A 6781-nucleotide genomic window follows, 5' to 3' on the forward strand; every position below is an offset into this window, starting at 1 on the left:
TTGGAGAGTGGAAAGATTTGTTTTTACATAAACCCCTTTTACAGATACACACACAGACACTCGCTCCCCCCCCCCCCCCCCGCTCCATTTCATTTAGCCATCTAGCAAGGATGATCCCCCCCCCCCCCCTCTCTTCTGACTTGTCAGCTACGCTACGCTACACCTCGGTGGGGCCATTGAGTTTTCCTGAGAATTATTTTAATGCTCTTGAACCAGGAGCAAATTCTGATATCATGTTCTTTCCCGACAGCAATTTCAAATCATTTAATTAATGCAACTTCTCCTTTCTTTATATCCAGATCCGTTTTCTTTATATTAATATAGCTTCCACGACTCTTATTTTCTTTTGCTTGTCTGAGTTTATGTCAACAGTCATAATATACTGATTCCTGAAGTCCTTTTTATGCGATCGTGTCTCTCTACTTATAAATGTCGCAGATTGAGGTTAGTAGGTGATGACTCATGATATCAAAGACATTTTACTTTCGTACAGCGCATGTTCCATTGTAATATTAAGCCCCGAATGCTTCCAGGGTGATGTGGTAACTATTACCCTAGTTAGACATAGTAGGTAGAAGTAAAATACGTTGCCTACACCCCCCCCCCTCCCCCTCTTAGTTGTACCTCTGTTGTTGATTTGAATGTAGGTTAATCATCCCTTGGTCTTTTTTTCGTATGGTAGTTGTCAAATTCGGAATTAGAAATGGATTTGGCGAGTTTCCTCCGAGCGTCCTTTCATCCATTTGCAATACGCAAGGGATACTGTTGATGGTGTTCATCCAAGCTGAGATAATGCCATGTGATTACTTTCCATGTATTTTGAAAGACATAATTAGCTGTAGGCGGGAGACTGGGGGAATGCAGTACCCCTCCGCCCCCCCCCCCCCCAGAATTTTGAAGTTATATTCGGGCAACCGTCACCTCACATTCCGCACAGATATAATTTTTGTAATTTTTCAAACTACTTTTTGTCTAACAATGTCACGTTCTCATTACAAAAAGGTGTCAAATTTCTCTCGCTCCTTACGTTCAAAATCTTGAGAATTTATATTCCAGCAAAAGACGTTAAATTATATTAGCTCCCTAGCGAAATCGCGCATGTATGTATTTAGAATAACACTACTTGAACAAAAATCAGCAGTGCTGTAATCGACGTCGGGAGGAGTATACAACCCCGGTCTATACATGCCAAGTTTATAGAAGTGGGTGTTATGGGGGTTAATTTATCTAAATAATAGATTACATTCAGCATCTACTGAGGGGCGTCCCTCCTCAAATCCCCCGACCTCAAACTGACTTCAATATCTAAGGTCCATCGCGCTCCCTTGATTGTTAATCTCTGGATATGCCGTTGAATCGTACTGGAATCGAGTGGGCTTCAAAGACATGTTAGGCAACGTAGATCGTATTATTATATTGTTCACCTGGCTAAGCTATGCCCCTTTTACACAAAGACCGTGATTAAGAATGATTGAATGATCCATAACGATGTCGTCTGAACAGTCCCATTATCGTCCATGATGGATGATGCGTCGAGTGTAGGTGAGCGAAGAGCACTAGTAGGCAAGATTCTTTTACTGGACGCGTATCAATTGTGATTTAACAACCTAGCTGTTTGGCAACCCGCAGGTGCGATATATAGTCATTGGTTATCTCCTCTGGATTCATGACAACTAACAAGGAAAAAAAAAGGGGGAGAGTGGCTCGAATTGGTTTTTGTAAGGACATGGATGTTTCGACGCAATAATATTGGCTGCGTCTTGGTAACCCTAGAGCGGTGGATCTTGGAACGGGAAATGATGAATTATTCCATTTCGCGGAGATAAGCCGACGACATGGTCACAGAATATTGTTTCACTACCCTGTTCATCTTTTCATAAGTCCGATGCCTAAAGCAACTCTTTCTAAATATAAAGCATTCCAGGAATTGTTACGATGAATAAGCTTTTTGATCTGGGCAGTAAATAAAATCAGTTAAAAATGAAACTTCCGTTTGGGATTGCGAATTAGAAAGCATGACTTTTTACAAAGTCGCTGCTTGACATCGACGGATGAGAGAGAGAGATAAAAAGAGAGAGAGGAAGAGAGAGTGGGAGAAAGAGAGAGAGAGAGAGAGAGAGAGAGAGAGAGAGAGAGAGAAATGGGGACTTTGATTGAACAGAGGGGAGAGACAAATTTAATTTCCAGAAGTCATCCGAAAATAATTCTAAATTGTATTTTGTGACGACGGTAGTGCGAATGAACCCAATTATAATTCATGGTAAAGAGGTGTCGTGGACTAGTGGTAACGTCACCGGACTGTGGATCGCATGGTTTTTGGTTCGAGTCCCGCCGCGGCACTAATGTCGATTGGCAAGATATTAACCTTAATTTGCCACACTCCACCCAGGTGAGGTAAATGGGTACCTGGTAGAAAGAAATTCATTGAATACTTGAGCGTCTTTTCATGGTAGCTCGGCTAAAGCCCCCCGGGTAAAAATTTGAGTGCAGGGCCCTCAGGGAGAGCAGTATTAATACTGATGATGCTTTCCTGGGTATACAAGACATCATAATATTTATTCATATGTATCATTATGTTAAGTTATAACCCAGATGGCGCTCATTCAAAATAACATTGACAAAAGGAAAAGGAGAGGATTTTTACGTTATGAGACCGTGTCCCCTTCTTGTTTCTATTACACCCCCTCCCCAATCAAGCTCTCTCTCTCTCTCTCTCTCTCTCTCTCTCTCTCTCTCTCTCTCTCTCTCTCTCTCTCTCTCTCTCTCTCTTGAGGTACAGACATCATCTCGTCCGATCTTATTCCTGGTCCATGATTATAGTCCACGCTTGACAATATACTTGACCTTTTGGAGCATGTATGTCTACCCCATGAAACTATAGCTGGCCGCGGGATAATTAATTTCTGACGATTTATGTCAACTTGTGGCGTAAACATTTTCTCCTCTCTCGCTGTACCAGCGTAATCGAACACGCCAAATAATAACTTCATGTAGACCGTCATGACAGGCAAATGATAAATTAGCCATTAAAAAGTGGCCCAAAACGACACTGTACCATTACACTAGAATGATGTTATGTTTTCTTGGGATAAATGAGCACTCCTTATTGGCACGTGATCGTGTAGGTAATGATGATAGAGGGACTGCCGAAGAATCTTTGTCATACATGATCGTTATCTTAACAAATTTACATCTAAATTTGTTTTGTCCTATTAAATCCGAGTGTACGCGTTGAGAACATTATTTTAATGGTGGAGGGGTTAATTGATCTTTAGTTATTAGTGTGGCGATTTTTTTTTGTATTACCATAGACATTTCTTGATTAATTTCAGGGTTCATTGTGATACGTGACGTACACCTCCCTCCGCCCTTCCCCACCCGCCCACCCGCTCTCCCTCTCTCTCTCTCTTCCTCTCTCTCTCTCTCTTTTCTCTTTTACTCGAATGCTTCATTTTCCAGTATTTTGTCCAGAGAGGTGTTGTGGTTTTGGATGAATTTACGAACTGTGAGCCACAAGGTATGTAGTTCGAATCCCTGTCGCAGAATAGCGTCCTTTGGCAAGACATTAATCTACATTAAATTTGCCACACTTAACCCAGGTGAGGTAAATGGGTAATCGATAGGACTTAAATTTTTAACCAGATGTTCCCGCATTTATTGCAAATCAAATATATCAAATATTCAAACAACAATTTTAGTATATAATGTAATTGACAAAACAAATACAAAGATGTTATTGAAAACTTAAAAGTATGGAGGTAAATCAAAGAATCAAGATAAATGCAGAGGCTAACTACCATTAGATTGAAAGCTTAAAGCCGGAGTAGCAATAGTGGCGCGCCAGGAGTGGCAATGTGTTAGACATAAGCGCTATGAAAGACTCCGCTATTACTATTATCATTATTATTTTTTAATAATTATTATTCTTATTATTCTTATTATGACTATGATTGTAATTATTTATAATCATCATTATTATCATCATTATCATTATGTTTAATATTAATGTTATTACTATTATCTATACTATTATTATTATTTATTAACATTGTCCACACAGTAAGACCAGAACCCCCCCCCCCCCGCCCTTTCACCAAAGCCTCCAAAATTCCTGGACTCATGCTCCACCACTGCCATGAGATACTTAAAAGCACAGTGAACAAATAATGATGATAATACGTGTCAAATTGTTTGACTGCTTGGATCACGAGAATAATTGATATTAGTGCCATGGGTTACTATTTTAAAGGAGGAAGAGGACTGTATCAATATACTTGTATTTGAATTAAGAAATGCAAACAATCAAGCAAGTTATTAATGAAACAAAAAGTCATGCTGGTTTGGGGAAAATTCAAAGTTGCTCCATCGTATGTTGACTTTAGCGCCCTCTATTGAGAGTGAATCTGACATCACGGTTTTCTAACCACTGAGGTGGGTGGGTGGATGATAGCTCAAGCAAAACGAACCAATAAGACAAAAGATTAAAAATGTACTTGTTCTCGTGATTACCCATGAAATACTGTGCTGCAACATGGGTCATTGAGAGCGCGCGTGTGTGTGTTTGTGGGTGGGGCCAGTGGTGTCGGGGTCGGGTGGATACGTCATGGGACTGTGGATCACAGGGTTCGCGGTTCGAGTTCCGCCGCGGCACCAATGTCCTTTGACAAGACATTGATCTACATTTGCCACATTCAACCCACCTGGCAGGTAACGTAAATGGGTAATTGGCAGAAAATAATTCTTTGAAAAGCTAGAGCGTCGTAATCGCAGCCATTTGAAAAGCCAGGGTAACAATTGGGAGCGCTATGAGTGTCAAGTCTGCAGATATGAGCGCTATACGAGAAACCAATATTATTACTATTTCTAATAAAAAATATAAGAAAATGGAAGAAATTCATGAGGATCACTGGCCCTATTCGGCTAAAGATCAACGCCATCCGATGGGGGAAGGGGTGTAGGAGGAGACCTCCTTGTCAGTCGATGTGGGGGGCATATACCATGTACCCCTGTACGTACGCCACTGGATAGTACAGAATATGTATCACAAAATTAAAATTGGTATTTGATTTAAATAATATTAGGCATATAAACATTGTCATAATGACTATGCACTGTGTTCATATTGGAATACATTTAAGATTAATTAATGAACAGCAAAACAAGCGAATAAGTTAGCAATGTTGGTTCCTGATTATGTACTATTTTGAAAACGCAGAAATAAAAAAACAAATTCCCATTTTGGGGAAGAAAATTAATATTGTGGATGAACCCATCGATAAATCCTAGTGCACCAAAAAGCTTAATGCTTGATCAACAATCCACAACTCAATTCTATTCCTCTTTTTGTCGCTTTACCAGTTTTGCTTCTTAGTACTGATGCATTTCAGTCAGGGTTGCTTCCCTGACATATGGAAACATGCATCTATTAGTGCTATTCCCAAAACTAATCCTGTCACCAGCTATGATCAGCTCCGGCCAATCTCCATAACACCCACGTTAGCGCGTATCTTTGAAGGTTTCCTCGCTGACTGGATCATGAGCAGCATCCGCCCGTTTGTTGACCACCGTCAGTTTGGTAATCTTCGTGGATCGTCAGTTACGCACTACTTGGTCAGCCTGCTCGACACCATCCACAGAGGGCTTGACAAGGGTGGCACTCTCGCTAACCTCTGCGTTGTGGATTTTTCTAAGGCTTTTGATCATGTCAACCACACCATTGTTATGAACAAGTTGATCGACTTAGGTGTTGATCACTCTATCATCCCTACTATCTGCAGCTTCCTTTCCAACAGAGCGCAGACCGTCCGCTACCATGGGAAATCCTCTCAACAAAAAGCCATCACCTGTGGGGTACCCCAAGGTACTCGCCTCGGACCAGTCCTGTTTCTGGTCCTTATCAACGATGCAGCTCTTGAATCGTGGAGGTCTTGAAGAAAACGCATCCATCTGAATTGCAGTCGCATCTAGACTCGTTGATCCAATGGTGCAAAGACAACGACGTTGTCCCGAATGCTGCTAAGTGTAAAGCTATGCAGATTTCATTTCTTCGCCAGCCCCCGCCACCCATCGTTCTTGACATCAACTCTACCACACTGGAAGCTGTCTCATCCCTTAAGCTCCTAGGGGTCTTCCTTCAGGATGATCTCAAATGGGATGGGCAGGTCAGTCGTTTGATCTCCAACGCTTCCAGAAGACTTTATCTCTTGACTAAGCTTCGGAGGAATGGTGTTACCACCAAGGATCTTGCTACTATCTACATGTTGTACATCAGGCCAGTGCTAGAATTTGCAGCACCTGTTTGGACATCAGGGATCACAAACAACCACTCTGTAAGCATCGAGCGAGTTCAGAGGAGAGCTCTTAGGATTATTACCTACCCTGACTCTAGAACTTATGATGAACTGCAATCTCATCTTGGTGTCTCCTCTCTTAAAGAGAGACGCACATCCCTTTCTCTAAGATTTGCAGAATCACTTCTCCAATCTAAGGTTCATCGACATCTCCTGCCTGAGAGCAGAGTTAATGACTGTAGCCGCATTCTGCGAAATGCACTTGATTTGTCCTTGCCTAAGATGAGAACTACGAGGTACCGAACTTCCCCCATCCCATCTTTCACTCGATCTTTGAATAATAATAAATAGAGGCTTAGGTAATTATCAGTATGTTGTATGTCATGTATTTCAGCAATAATATAATTATGTGCACTATTAATTGTCATGATGATTGGCACAGCAGGTTCTTCCATTCATTCATATTTTGATGTTGCATGTACTTTTATCCT

The sequence above is a fragment of the Strongylocentrotus purpuratus genome, unplaced genomic scaffold (genome assembly GCF_000002235.5).
Source record: "Strongylocentrotus purpuratus isolate Spur 01 unplaced genomic scaffold, Spur_5.0 spur5_contig_838, whole genome shotgun sequence".
Taxonomy (NCBI): Eukaryota; Metazoa; Echinodermata; class Echinoidea; order Camarodonta; family Strongylocentrotidae; genus Strongylocentrotus; species Strongylocentrotus purpuratus.